Genomic DNA, 14,825 nt, shown 5'->3' with positions numbered 1-14,825 from the left:
GGGTTTTTTTTTTTTTCTTGAATATTTCTCTTTGTTGTCTCTGTAACTGAATATATTAGAAAATTACTCATATTTTCCTTTGGCTTCCACAAAGAAATTTAGGTTAAGCAAGAGGAGAAAAGCAATCTCTAATTTGTTTATGGGTCTGAAAGTTTTGCAGAATCTGAGGAGAGAAGGATAAACTTACTGGTAAATAATTCACCTTCCCACCTCTCAAATAGAAACACTCCAGGCACACACAAAAATTCTCCATTTCAGAGAGCAGCCCAAACCATGGCTCCTCTTTAACTGGCAAACTTTGCCCTAGAAGCTCCTTCACCTCTACCCCAGAGAGCTTCAGGGGAACCAGTGCTAGTCCACTCCAATGCCTGTCCCTACCTGCCCACTGCTTCCTAATGACCCCAGCTCTCTGTTGCAGAATTCTCCACTTAGGAGAAAGAAAACAGACACTATTCTCTGCCACCAACTCCCCATCCCAGCCAGCCTCCCAGCACACAAGAGCCTCCACAAAGAAACCATAGTGCAAGCACATTTTCTTACGGAACTATCCCGGATTCCTCCTCTGTCCCATGCCTCAAGACTCTCATCCAAGCACCCTATTTCCCTTCCCAGTGTAGAGCCACACCCTCATCATTTTCAACATTTATTTTTTGGAGACAGATAGGTGTGTTCTTGGTTATTCAACAACTCCATGATCAATGTGGTACTTTATTTAATACGTCTGATTTCACTAATGCACAAACAACCTTGCCTGAGGCTGGTTCTCAGGCAAGTTTGAAGCTATAGAATATTGTTCTGAGGCTGGTTCTTCTCATCTTATATATGGAGAAGCTGAGACTCAGAGTCTCTAAGACACCGCAGGTCACAGTCACTGGCAAGGGCCGTCGCCAGATCTGAGCCTTCTGCGCAGCCCAGGCTGCTCCCAGCTGCACTGTGTTCCGGGTCTCACTCTTCTCTGGGGCCAGCATCTTTATAACACGTAATAATTTTAACTGATTATTTTATGCCTTGGAAGAGCTCAATGTTGAGACTGCGGTTGAAGCTTTCACATCAGGAAATGCTCACACCGTGGACAGGAGCGGGTTTAGAGTCATTCTGTCCTAAGGTCCTCATCCGTGCAGCGAGAGAAGGGTCAGAAGTGAGCGGGCAGAGGACATGCTCCCTGCTAGCTGCTGGCGGCACCAGGGGCTCCCAGCAACGACGCCTGTGAGGGACGCTTTTCCAGACGCATCAAACCCAGCTTTCAGACACTGAGGGTGACATCCTGTGAGGGCGACAGCAGCAGTTATTGGAAAGGGGCAGGGTAAAGTCCTGAAGTACTGATTGCTTAGGCTCCACGCACCATGCTGGGTAGACCCTTTCTTCAAGGCAGCTTCTGAGTTGGACATGCCCATTTTGTGGATGGGGGATGAAGGCTTCTGAATGTTAACTAACCTGCCAAGCTGAAGAGCCAAGAGGATTTGCACCCCAGGCTACCTTCCCAAGCCCACCTTCTGGTCAACCTCCTCATCCCAGGATCTAAGGAACCTGAGGGAAACAAGAGCCCTGTATTAGTAAAGGTTTCCCAGAGAATAAATAGTTATAGATCAATAGCTATGAGGAGATTTATTATAGGAATTGGCTCATGTGGTTATGGAGACCGAGAAGTACTCCCATCTGCTGGCTGCAAGCCGGAGAACCAGGAAAGCCAGTGGTGTAATTTGGTTCAAGTCCAACAGGGTGAGAATTGGGGTAGCCTTGGGGGAGCGGGGGGTGGGGGGGGGTCTGTGTACGTCCCAGGGGACTTACAGGGGGTCGGGTGTAAGTCCCAGGATTTGAAGGCCTGAGAACCAGGGCACAGATGTCCAAGGAGAAGACGAATGTCCCAGCTCAAGTAGAGGGAGCGAATTCACCCTTCCTCCACCTTTTTGTTCTATTTGGGCCCTCATTGGACGGTGCCCACCCACACGGGTGAGAGCAGATGTTTGCCCAATCCACTGAGTCCAATGCCAACCTCTTGGGGACAGCCTCACAGACACACCTAGGAATCATGTTCTACCCGCTGTGTGAGTATCCCTTAGCCTAGTCAGGTTGACACATAAATTTAGCCACCTCAAGCCCTCTGTACAAGGCCACTGCCCTGCTCCCTGGGCTGGCTTCTAATGCTGCCTGCAGGCCAAAGCACCAAGATCTTGGCTAGGGTCCCCATCCTCTGAGCCATGCAAGGACATTCCTTCCCTCCTGTCTAAAGCCCTTCACCCTTCTCACCACTCAGCTCCAGTGGCCAAGGCTTTGAGAAGGCGGCAGAGAAAGCCATGCATTCAAACTCCTGAAAGAGGATGTCCTAAGTTTCTCTTGGCTGGAACTAAACCATCCCACATCCATAAATGTGGGATCCCTGCCATCCCAGAATTATCTTACATTCACACTCTGACTTAAGGCACAAACAGAAGCTACTGTCTGACACATTGGCCCTTGGCTGGTACACACAGAGTTGAACCATCTGTTGGGCAGTTTGCCCGAGGCTTGTCTTGCTTTTGGCAGCCCATATTTATCTACAATGGGCCTCTCTGATACGAGGGTAGGCTTTGCTGGAGGCCAGGGTAACAGGGCATGGGAATTAAGCATGTGTCTCCTTCCTTGATTTTCCAAGATGCCTTTACAGAATCCTCAACCTGCTGACACTTGCTGACTATCAAAGCACTTCCCTTTTCTACAACTGTACTCACAAATATCAGATAAAGGCAGAAAAGGTTGGGAGCATGGGAAAGAGCTCCTAGCAGCTGTGTGGGGAAATGGACAGCTCCCCTGTGGGGCCTGTGATGGTGCATTCGTATCACAGTCTTGTATGCAAAGAGGCCCAGACTATTCTTCCTACTTGCTGGAACAAAGAGGTGGCACATCTTGTTGAAGAAGAAAAGAGCCACAGGCTTAGAGAGAACTTCCACAAGACTCTCCCTGTCCTCTATTGGTGCTCACCCAGCTGAGAATATGTACAATGATATCCTGGCCTGGGACAAAGCAGACCAGGTGCTAAGAGAATCACTGCTGTCACCTGATATCATTGAAATGTTGGGGACAGGGGATCCTCCCTCTGGGCCTTACCAGATACCCCTCCATTCTGCGGCTCCATCTCACTCCTGCTGACTCATCCACCATGGAACAATCCAGAAAAGCGTGAGAAAAGCACTTGGCACTCCTTGTGTGGGAAGACATCATGGTGGCTGCATCCCCCATGAGTGTTCCTATCTTCTGTGCCAGGGCTGCAGAGAACCCAAGCTGTGGCTGCGTCACCCACTGCCTACCCTGCCTCCTCCATTCCCATCTTCACACAGCTGCCAACTGTCTGCCAAAAGGAATAAAAAATAAAAGCAGAGTGAACTTGACATCCTATACTTTCCAGCATTATCCCTCTGAACAAAGTAGAAATGGTGCAACAGCTGAAGGAAAGGACTCAGAGAGGAGAGACTGGAAGATAATGATGATATGTGATGAGTTGGTGAAGTCAGAGTCCAGGAAATCCCACATCAGCAGCATCAATCCCCCTCCTGTACCCAATGCCGAGGGATCAAAACTTGGAGCCCAGGGTTGGAGCCTCGGGATTCTTCCCCAGATCACACTGGCATGACTGTGTGCAACACTGGAGTCGAGCTCATGTTTCTTCTAGAATTGTAGAATATAAGGCACAATTTATTTTATCCTTTCATCTTCCTGCTTTAAGTTTAGAAATTGCTGGTGGCTTTCCCTTAAAAGGAGTACATTTATGTTTTTTGTATTACGTTCTTAAGTTTCTTAAGGCAAAATATTGATGGTACCATCACCATCTTGGTCTGAAAGTCGTGTTCACATTATAGAAAATACTTTTGCTAGACTGAGTCTTCCTCAGTCAAAGTTGTATCTTGAAAGTGTATACTAGGTTAAGCAACATTTTTGAAATGTTGTCATACTTTAATCAGAATTTCACACATAGCACATTAAGAGTAGCCAATGGTGAGGTCAATGTCCTTATTTTCAAAACAGCATTTTTCTCCAGTTTATTTTTATGAAAGATCAGTGCCTTGGACATAATGTTCACTTCCATTCAAGAACATCTCTTGATAAGTAGAAATCATTTTTCAGGCAAAAACCTGATGTTCTAAGTTCAATAATAACCTGTTTCTACACTATGCCAAATTCTGGTATGAAGAGAATTTATACTGACATGGTAATTTTTTCACACATTTCATGATTTAAAAAAAATAGTCAGGTGTGGTGACTCACACCTGTAATCCTAGTACTTTGGGAGGCTGAAGGGTGTGCATTGCTTCAGCCCAGGGGTTTAAGACCAGCCTGGGCAACAAAGTGAGACTCCGTCTCTATTTAAAAAAAAAAAAAAAAAAACTCATAGGATATCCAATAATCAATAGTTCTCTGGTTTCAAATTTCTGCCAGAAAAATAATCTACAGATCAACTTGTCTAAAACAAAAGTCATTATTCATAACAGCTGCCACCAATTTCTAACTATTATGTTGCTGATAACAGCATATAGCAAGTCAGTCAACTCAGTTATTGGGAATATTTTCAGCTATTAATGTTGGTACGTGTGCAGCATGGGGTTAAGACTGTGGGTACAGGATTCATACTTCCCAAGTGCAAATCTTTGTTTACTGTTTACTAACTGTCCAAACCTGGGCAATCGACTAAACTGCAATTTCTTCATCTTTAAAATGGCGATAGCATATTCCTCCTAGAGCTATTGTAAGGATTAAACAGGCAAGTAAGACCTAAGGTGATTATTGCAATGCTGAAAAAACCTTATGAATTTCTCTTATTATATTTCTCAAACTGTGTAGATCATGCTTGGAGAATGAAGTGTTTAAGTTGGTCAACTGAAAATCTTTTCTGAAAATTAAATACCTTTGCTATTAATAAGTCAAATCAATGTTAATATTTCTTCTGTGTATGTCCATAGCCTTGAATTTTTATCCAGCTTATAGCCTGTATCATTTTGTTTGACTTTTTAACAATAGACTTAATTTTTTAAGAACAGTTTTAGAGTTTCAGAACAGTTGAGAAGACAGTAGAATTCCCATATGCCTGTACTGACTTTCCCCCATGGCTATCATCTTAAATTTTACAATTAATGAACCAATATTGATACATTATTATTATTAGCTAACATCCATGCTTTACTCAGATTTCCTTATTTTTACCTAATGTCCTATTTAGGTGCTAGAATCCCATCCAGAATATCACATTACACTTAGTCACCATGTTCCCTTAGGCTCCTCTTGGATGTGACAGTTTCTCAGACTTTCTTTTTTTCTGACGTTAATAATTTTGAGGCACATTGGTCAAGTAGTTTGTAGGATGCCCCTCTATTGGAATTCTACACTTTTCTCATGATTAGACTGGGGTTACGGGTTTTGAGGAGAAGGACCCTGAAGGTAACATGCCATTTTCATCACGTATCAAGGGAACATACTATCAACATGACTTTTCACTGTTGATGCTGACCTTGATGACTGCAGGCGTGTTTGTCAGATTTCTCCACTGTAAGGTTACCCTTCACCCCGTCCCTTTACCACACTGTGCTCTTTGTAAGGAAGTCACTATGAGCAGCCCACACTTAGGAGTGAAAATGTATGCCCCCCTCCTTGAGAACACAGTATCTACATCAATTATTTGGAATTCTTCAACACGGGATATTTGCCTTATCTTCCCTATTTATTTATTTATTCAGCAATTTATTTATACAAGTATACTTTGTTTTATAATCCACCATCATTTTATTTATTTTGTTGTTCAAACTGTGTTCCTAGTGTAAAGAAAAGATACATATTTAAGGTGATGGTATCTGATTATCCTGATTTGATTATATGGATGTATCAAATTATCACATGTACCCCCAAAATATGTATATCTAATATGTATCAATTAAATAATCATTCCAGTTTTGTCATTGGGAGCTCTTTCACACACAGAGAACTCTTCTGTGGTCCTTTTGACATATTGCTATCAATGCTTTTTAAAACAACAACAAAAACAACACTTCCTTACTTTCAAGCACTACAAGATGCTCCAGTTTCATCTTGTATATTTTCTGCCCCAGTCCTTGATAGCCATTTCTCCAAGGAGCCTTGCTTCCTTTTACTGAAGAATGGCATCAAAAACTGAGATCTGGGAGCTAGGTGTGCTAGATGCTACTGGGTGTTGTTTCATTCAGGTACTTTCACCTCAAGAAGCAAGGAAATATATGAATGTATACTCACCTGTATATAAAACGTATCTATAAATATTTCTATGTGTAACCATTTACATCTATATTAAGCTAGACATGAATTCCTACTGATCTCTCCAACTGTAATTCTTTACCACATGAATCATTCTATTCTTCTAATTCCCTTGCTTATCTGTAGAGTTTCACCCCAAAAGAGAGAAATCTTGTTTCCAACATTTGTCATTCATTTACTCAATTATTTAATTCTAATATATATCTATAAGAGTATCAGAATTATTGACCCATGGGAAACAATATTATCAACTACAGTACAGTGCTTAAATTCAGTTCTTTTCACCTTTAGTATTGCACACTAAAACATTTCCAAAGTTACTGAGGTCAGCATCTTTCTGCCCCCTTCACTTCAATGGGGTTGAACATGATCATTTTTAACCAATAAACAAACAATTGGATGCTATAGCAATACAAAAGGAACTTCATGTTCACACGTCTATACAAACAAACATTTCACTTGTTTAGAAAAAAAAGTAAGTTATAGAATAAAAGATAAAATATCAACATTTTAAATATTTATAAGATCTGATGTAAATTGTCATCAATAAAGTGTTCATATTCCACAATTTTATCAAGCTTGCCAAATATTGTTCATGCAGTCTATCAACTGCAATTCACCTTCACTTTTGCTAATTACAAAAATGTTCTGGCCGGGCTTGGTGGCTCATGCCTGTAATCCCAGCACTTTGGGAGGCCGAGGTGGGTGGATGACCTGAGGTCAGGAGTTCAAGACCAACCTGGCCAATATGGTGGAACCCCATCTCTACTACAAATACAAAAATTAACTGCGTGTGGTGGCAGACGCCTGTAATCCCATCTTCTCAGGAGGCTGAGGCAGGAGAATTGCTTGAACCCAGGAGGCAGAGGTTGCAGTGAGCTGAGATTACACCATTGCACTCCAGCCTGGGTGACAGAGTGAGACTCTGTCTCAAAAGAAAGGAAAAAAAAGTTATCCTTTCTGACCACAGCTTTTAAATCTCCACTTTATTTTTCCTGGGAAATAAACTTTAGGCACTTGAGCCACAGCAAGCCTTGACCTCAGCCTGGAATAAACCACACTAATTTGTTGAACCCTAGGCTGAATCCTCTCTCTGTGTATGTGTATTGCTTTTTTAAATTTACAAATGAAACTAATATTTTCCTACCTTGCCACCCATATCAATATGTTTATATCATCTATACTTACATATTTATATCTATAGTCACACTTTTAAAATTTTAAGTTCCAGAGTACATATGCAGGATGTGCAGGTTTGTTACATAGGTAAACGTGTGCCTTGGTGGTTTGCTGCACCAATCAACGCATCACCTAGGTATTAAGCCCAGCTGCATTAGCTATTTTTCCCAATGCTCTCCCTCCACCCACCCCACCCCCTGACAGGCCCCAATGTGTATTGTTCCCCCCTCTGTGTCCATGTGTTCTCATTGTTCAGTTCCCACTTATAAGTGAGAACATATGGTATTTGATTTTTCTGTTCCTGCATTAGTTTGCTGAGGATAATGGCTTCCAGCTCCATCCATATCCCTGCAAGGGACATGATTTCATTCCTTTTTATGGCTTCATAGTATTCCATGGTATACACATACCACATTTTCTTTATCCAGTCTATCATCGATGGGCATTTGGGTTGATTCCATGTCTTTGCTATTGTGAATAGTGCTGCAATGAACATACGTGTGCATGTATCTTTGTAACAGAATTATTTATATTCCTTTGGTTATATACCCAGTAATGGGATTGCTGGGTCAAATGGTATTTCTGTTTCTAGATCTTTGAAGAATCACCGCACTGTCTTCCACAGTGGTTGAACTAATTTACATTCCCACGAACAGTGTAAAAGCGTTCCTATTTCTCCACAGCCACGCCAGCATCTGTTGTTTCTTGACTTTTTAATAATCACCATTCTGACTGGCATGAGATGATATCTCATTGTGATTTTGATCTGCATTTCTCTAATGATCAGTGATGTTGAGCTTTTTTTCATGTTTGTTGGTTGCATGAATGTCTTCTTTTGAGAAGTGTCTTTTTCATATACTTTGCCCACTTTTTAATGGAGGAGTTTGGTTTTTTTTTCTTGTAAATGTGTTTAAGTTCCTTGTAGATTCTGTATATTAGACCTTTGTCAGATAAATAGATTACAAAAATTTTCTCCCACTCCGTAGGTTGCCTGTTCGCTCTGATAATAGTTTCCTTTTTTTTTTTTTTTTTGAGATGGGGTCTTGCCCTGTTGCCCAAGCTGGAGTACAATTGCAGAATCTCGGCTCACTGCAACCTCTGCCTCCCAGGTTCAAGCGATTCTCCTGCTTCAGCCTCCCAAGTAGCTGGGATTACAGGTGTGCACCACCATGCCCGGCTAATTTTTTGTATCTTTAGTGGAGATGGGGTTTCACCACATTGGCCAGGCTGGTCTGAAACTCCTGACCTCATGATCCACCTACCTCAGCCTCCCAGAGTGCAGGGATTACAGGCATGAGCCACTGTGCCCATCCTCTGATGATAGTTTATTTTGCTCTGCAGAAGCTCTTTAGTTTAATTAAGTCCTATTTGTCTATTTTTGCTTTTGTAGCAATTACTTTTGGTGATTTCATCATGAAATATTTGCCCATGCCTATTCCCTGAATGGTATTACCTAGATTTTCTTCTAGGGTTTTTATAGTTTTGGGGTTTAGATTTAGGTTTTTAATCCATCTTGAGTTAATTTTTGTATAAGGTGTAAGGAAGGGGTCCAGCTTCAATTTTCTGCATATGGCTAGCCAGTTCTCCCAGCATCACTTATTAAATAGGGAATCCTTTCCCCATTGCTTGTTTTTGTCAGGTTTGTCAAAGATCAGATGGTTGTAGCTGTGTGGCCTTATTTCTGAGTTCTCTATTTTGTTCCATTGGTCTACGTGTTTGTTTTTGTACCAGTATTACGCTATTTTGGTTATTGTCCCCTTGTAGTATAGTTTGAAGTCTGGTAGCATGATGCTCGCAGCTCTGTTCTTTTTCCTTAGGATTATCTTGGCTATATAAGATATGTTTTGGTTCCATGGGAATTTTAAAATAGTTTCTTCTAATTCTGTGAAGAACGTCAATGGTAGTTTAATGGGAATAGCATTTAATCTATAAATTACTTTGGGCAGTATGGCCAATTTTGTAACATTGATTCTTCCTATCCATGAGCATGGAATATTTCTGCATTTGTTTGTGTTCCCTCTGATTTCTTTGAGTGGTGGTTCGTAGTTCTCCTTGAAGAGGTCCTTCACTTCCTTTGTTAGCTGTATTCCTGGGTGTTGTATTCTCCTTGTAGCAATTGCAAATGGGAGTTCATTCATGATTTGGCTCTCTACTTGCCTCTTGGTGGTATATAGGAATTCTTGTGACTTTTGCACATTGATTTTGTATCCTGAGACTTTGCTTAAGTTGCTTATCAGTTTAAGAAGTTTTGGGGCTGAGATGAAGGGATTTTCTAGATATAGGATCATGTCATCTGCAAACAAAGACAATTTTACTTCTTCTAAGAGAAAAGAATCAAATAGACTCAATTAAAAAATGATAAAGGGGATATCACCACTGACCCCACAGAAATACAAACAACCATCAGAGAATGCTATAAACATCTCTACCCAAATAAACTAGAAAACACAGAAGAAATGGATAAATTCCTGGACACCCACACCCTTCCAAGACTGAAACAGAAAGAAGCTGAATCCCTGAATAGACAAATAAGTTCTGAAATTGAGGCAGTAATAAATAGCCTGCCAACCAAAAAAAACGTCAGGACCAGATGGATTTACAGCTAAATTCTACCAGAAATACAAAGAGGAGCTGATACCCTTTCTTCTGAAACTGTTCCAAATAATTGAAAAGGAGAGACTTCTCCCTAACTCATTCTGTGAGGCCAGCATCATCCTGATACCAAAATATGGCAGAAATAAAACAAAAAAAGAAAACTTCAGGCCAATATCCCAGATGAACATTGATGCAAAAATTATCACTAAAATACTGGCAAACCAAATACAGCAGAACATCAAAAAACTTATCCACCACGATCAAGTTGGCGTCATCCCTGGGATACAAGGCTGGTTCAACATATGCAAATCAATTAACGTAATTCATCACATAAAGATATCTAAAAACAAAAACCAAATTATTATCTCAACAGACACAGAAAAGTTCTTCAATAAAATTCAAAATCCCTTCATGTTAAAAACTCTCAATAAAGTAGGTACTGAAGGAATGACCTCAAAATAATAAGAGCGATTTATGACAAACTGACAGCTAATGTCATACTAAATGGGCCAAAGCTGGAAGCATTCCCCTTGAAAACTGTCACAAGACAAGGATGCTCTCTCTCACCACTCCTATCCAACATAGTATTGGAAGTTCTGGCCAGGGCAATAAGGCAAGAGAAAGAAATAAAGGGTATTCTATATCCACTCTTACTCAAATTCTATTAAACTCCAAATTGTAAGAGACTATTGTCAAAGCTAAAACAAAATGATGTTGGGGATTTATGCCATATATCACTGCAGTGAGGTCAAACTTCAGGAACTGTTAGCTCCTGACAGTTTGAACAAAGAGACATATTAAACATACTGATTTTAAAGTCATCCCTCTGACTTCCTGGACCACCCAATATTTTTCCTGAAGGCATACAAAATTCAAAATTAAATAAAACTGTATTTTTGAAAATAACCCCCACATTTCTAAAATGTGAACGGGGCAGCACAGACGCACATTGACAGCTACCTCCATCATTTAAAAGGGAGTTTCTGAGGCAGTTCTAATGAAGTGGGAATTTTGCAGATAATGTAAAATTCAAAAACACTGAGGAGATGTTAGGTGCAAACATGCCAAGCACATAAAGCAGCATCTGGCAGTTTCCCTTTGGAGGCCTCGTGTGCCAGCATTTCACTTAGATAAGAAAAAAGTCTCCTATTTTCAACAATCTTCTTAAATGCTTTAATTTGACACTATCTGAAAGTGATACTTAAGTTGTGGTAAATCACATTTAATTGCAGCAGTCTACTCTCTATTATTTCACTATTGCTTCAATTTCTCTCTAAGTTCTCAAAGACCCCATGGAAAATAAAATATTCCTTAATGGAAGTGCTTTCATTCTTAGTGACTTTTTGCCCATCTTGGTCAATTATTTTGACATATGCTAAAACAGTAGCAGTCATATTGAAAGGCCAAGGAAAGCTGAAAAGTACAACTCCTCTCTAAGAACATTTGGCTGTATTTCTATATTACCTGCCTAAAGAGTCTAAATCTTATTTTTAGCCACTCTCTATCCATAGCACCTGGTTCTCTACCGCTAATGTTGGAGTAATGAGTTCGTGAAGTGCCTACCAGCCATGAGGACTAGGGGCTTGGGGGTACAGATAAAGAAGACACAGACCCTGCCCTCCAGGAGGTTGAAGGAAAGAAGGGTGGGCCAATCAGTGCTCCTGAGACAGAGTGGCCCCGCTTCTGAGTCTTCTGTTTACTGAGGGCCTTTGTGCTGGATACTGGGCTGCTCCTCCATATTCATTACTATCTGATATGGTTTGGATCTGTGTGTCCACCCACATCTCATGTTCAATTGTAATCCCCAATGTTGGTGGTGGGGCCTGGTGGGAGGTGATTGGACATAGGGGCACTTTCTAATGGTTTAGCACCATCCTTCTAGTGCTGTTCTCATGATAGACTTCTCACAAGACCGGGTTGTTTACAAGTGTCTAGCACCTTCCCCCTCTCTCTTCCTCCTGCTCCAGCCATGTAAGACAAGCCTGCTTCCCCTTCTCCGTGCTTCCCCTTATACCATGACTGTAAGTTTCCTGAGGCCTCCCCAGCCATGTTTCCTGTACAGCCTGTGGATTCATGAACCCATTAAATGTCTTTTCATTATAAATTACCTAGGCTCAGGTATTTCTTTATAGCAGTGTGAAAACAAACTAATACAGTCCCTCCTGAGAGCAATGCTGTGATGCAGGAAGAGAGCCTTACGTTCAGGAAAGGATGCCTGGTCCTTTGAACATGCTGGTCCTTTTCATAGGTCCATGGTTCAGGCCACCTTAAAGAGGCAACTTGGGTGTTCTCCATCCAAACTTGGACATGGGAATTTTGAGAAATAAGACTCTGGGCTCTGGAGATTCTGGTTCTCTGGTTATCCCATCTGAAGTCCAGCTACCTCCGGAGAACAGTAAGTGGAGGAATTTGTTCTCAGTGATTCCTAGAGCTGGGTCCCAGTCTTGGGACACAATGGAAGCCTCTTTCTTCTTCATTAGGTCCATCTACTGAAGAGCCTGAGTTTCAGAGGAGTTAGTGGACTTGCTCAGGTCTTGACAGATAGTTGGAGTTGAAAGCTAAGCTTCTCCAGACCATGACAGAGGTTGCTATGGAGGTGCAGAGAAGATAATGAAACTCATGGTGGTTGATGAACGTGGAAGGGGATGTTGGTAAAACAGAGTAGGCACCCCAGAAATTATGCCAAATCATTTTAAAAATTATTTTTAGTAATTAATGCATTCCTTCCCCTATATGACCAGAGTTCTTAGGGTTGGGAGAAATCTTTGATATTATGTGGATCATTCTTGCCTCTCAAGACTGGCAGAGAGGCACTGAGGCTCTCCTTGGTCATCTTTAGGGGTAAAGAGCTCATCCATGAATGGGGCTGGGGGTCCTTGGCAAATTCCAACCACTGGGGAATCACTTATCAAAATTTACAAAGAGGAAACAGGAAGCTCTGTGTTTCCAGCATATATCACTCTTATTAAAGCTCAGAGAAATAAGATACTCTCTGTGGCGCTACTCAAAACCATGTGCCATGATGAGTTGGCAGGATCAGAAGAAAGACCTTTCTGGATGCCTACCTAGAAGGTTGCAGTGGATACTGGAATTTGGGTTTAGAAAGGGATGCTACAAATAATGTCAAGTTGAGGCTTTCAGTTTGTGTGGGTTAATATTAGCTTGTTGGGAAACAAGTGCCAGGTAGTCTGTGACATTCAAGGCACTGATATCCTAAGAGTAAGGAAGAAATAGTGTTTAACAATATCCATCAGAGCAGTGGGATGTAAGGAAAGGCTACATGTGGTCTGTGAGTCAGCATGCTGGGATTGAATTTCTAACCTCCTGGTTCTTAATTTCCTCATTTGTATAATGAGAGACTTGTTGAAGATCTTGCTAATATTCTACAGTAGGTTTTAATTTTTTTACATACTTGGTGCAAAACAAAACAAAACAAAACCTTTTTCCCCTCAATCTGATACTAGCTAGTCTAAGTCTCCATCCTTCTGGTTAGAGGAGCATTTTCCCTCAGTCATGTTTTCTAGGAACCTCTAGGTGTCATGCAGTCTAGAACCTTCAGGTAAGGATTCGTGGTCCTCTGAACACGTTGGTCCCTTTTATAGGTCCATGGCACCAGCTATCTTGAAGAGGCAATTTGGATCTTCTCCAGCCAAACTTGGACATGGGAATTTTCAGAAAAATGAGGGTTTGGGCTCTCGGGGTCCTGGTTCTCTGGTTAACCCATCTGAGGTCCAGCTCCCCTCTGGAGAACAGCAAGGAGACAGATTTGTTCTCTGTGATTCATAGAGATGGGTCCCAGTCTTGGGAAGCAATGGGAGCCTCTTTCCTCTCTCATTAGGGCCATTTACACCTTTCCCAACTGTTGATTTATTCCTGCATGCCATACACTGAATCCATTGTCATCATATGCTTAATTTTTCTATCACATAAGCCCTCAGTGAAGGATGTCTTCTGGGTGTCTGAAAAATTCTGTTTTTAACCATATGTAAGTTTATCTTTGGTTGTGTGCTGAACATGGTATTTGTAAAATGCTTGCTGAAGTAATTTGAAGGCAAGGATAATGATACCTTCCTCTGAGGAGGATTTGATTTGTCTTTGCAAGGCACCTCAGGGAGCTTGCAATTCAAGATCAGGGCTTTTTACCAAGCAACTCAGGAATATTTAAAGAACTGAACAATTGATACAGCTGTACAGGTGCCTCCCAGATGAATATCAGCCCTAAATGCCCCCAATACTTAGAAAGGTTAAGTTCTTGTTAATATGACTGTATAACATATCACTCCCAAATTTAGGATTTAAAACAATAATGATTATTTCTCATGGTTTCAGTGGCTTAGCTCAGAAGCAGCTCAGCTGGGTGGTTCAAACTCAGGGTCTCTCATGACGTTGCAGTCAGATGTCAGTAGGAGCTGGAGGCTCCAGTTCGAAGGTGGCTCACTTACAAGGCTGGCAAAATTGTGCTGGTGATTGGCAGGAGCCTTTAATTCTTCTCCATGTGAATCTGTAGATGGAGCTGCTCGAGAGTCCTTGCAGAGTGGTGGAAGGCTTCCCCAGAGAGAGAGACCTAAGAGGTGAAAGATACAATGCCTTTTGTGACCTAGCCTTGGAATTCATACCCCATCACTTCCTCCACATTCTATTGGTCACCCAGAGCCAGCCCTGACTCAATGTGCAAGGGAACTACAAGGACATGAATACGAGGAGGCAGGAATCATCACAGGCTCTCTTGCATACTGGTTACCACATACAGACATTGGGACTTGAATCCAGGCCTCTCTGATGTCAAAGTCCTTGTACCT

The 14,825-nt window shown here is 41.6% G+C and overlaps 1 long non-coding RNA gene across 1 annotated transcript; it reads right to left on the bottom strand.

Annotated features, from left to right (window-relative positions):
- Nucleotides 1-642: 642 nt before the first annotated feature.
- Nucleotides 643-3,331, bottom strand: LOC107000465 (uncharacterized). Its single transcript, XR_013399748.1, has 3 exons — nucleotides 3,085-3,331; nucleotides 1,435-1,527; nucleotides 643-1,264 (listed from the first exon to the last, which is right to left on the bottom strand). It is a non-coding gene; the product is annotated as an uncharacterized LOC107000465 (long non-coding RNA).
- Between the last annotated feature and the right edge of the window lie 11,494 nt (nucleotides 3,332-14,825).

The sequence above is a fragment of the Macaca mulatta genome, chromosome 10 (genome assembly GCF_049350105.2).
Source record: "Macaca mulatta isolate MMU2019108-1 chromosome 10, T2T-MMU8v2.0, whole genome shotgun sequence".
In the NCBI taxonomy this organism is placed as follows: Eukaryota; Metazoa; Chordata; class Mammalia; order Primates; family Cercopithecidae; genus Macaca; species Macaca mulatta.
This window is presented reverse-complemented; position numbering and strand designations above follow the sequence as displayed.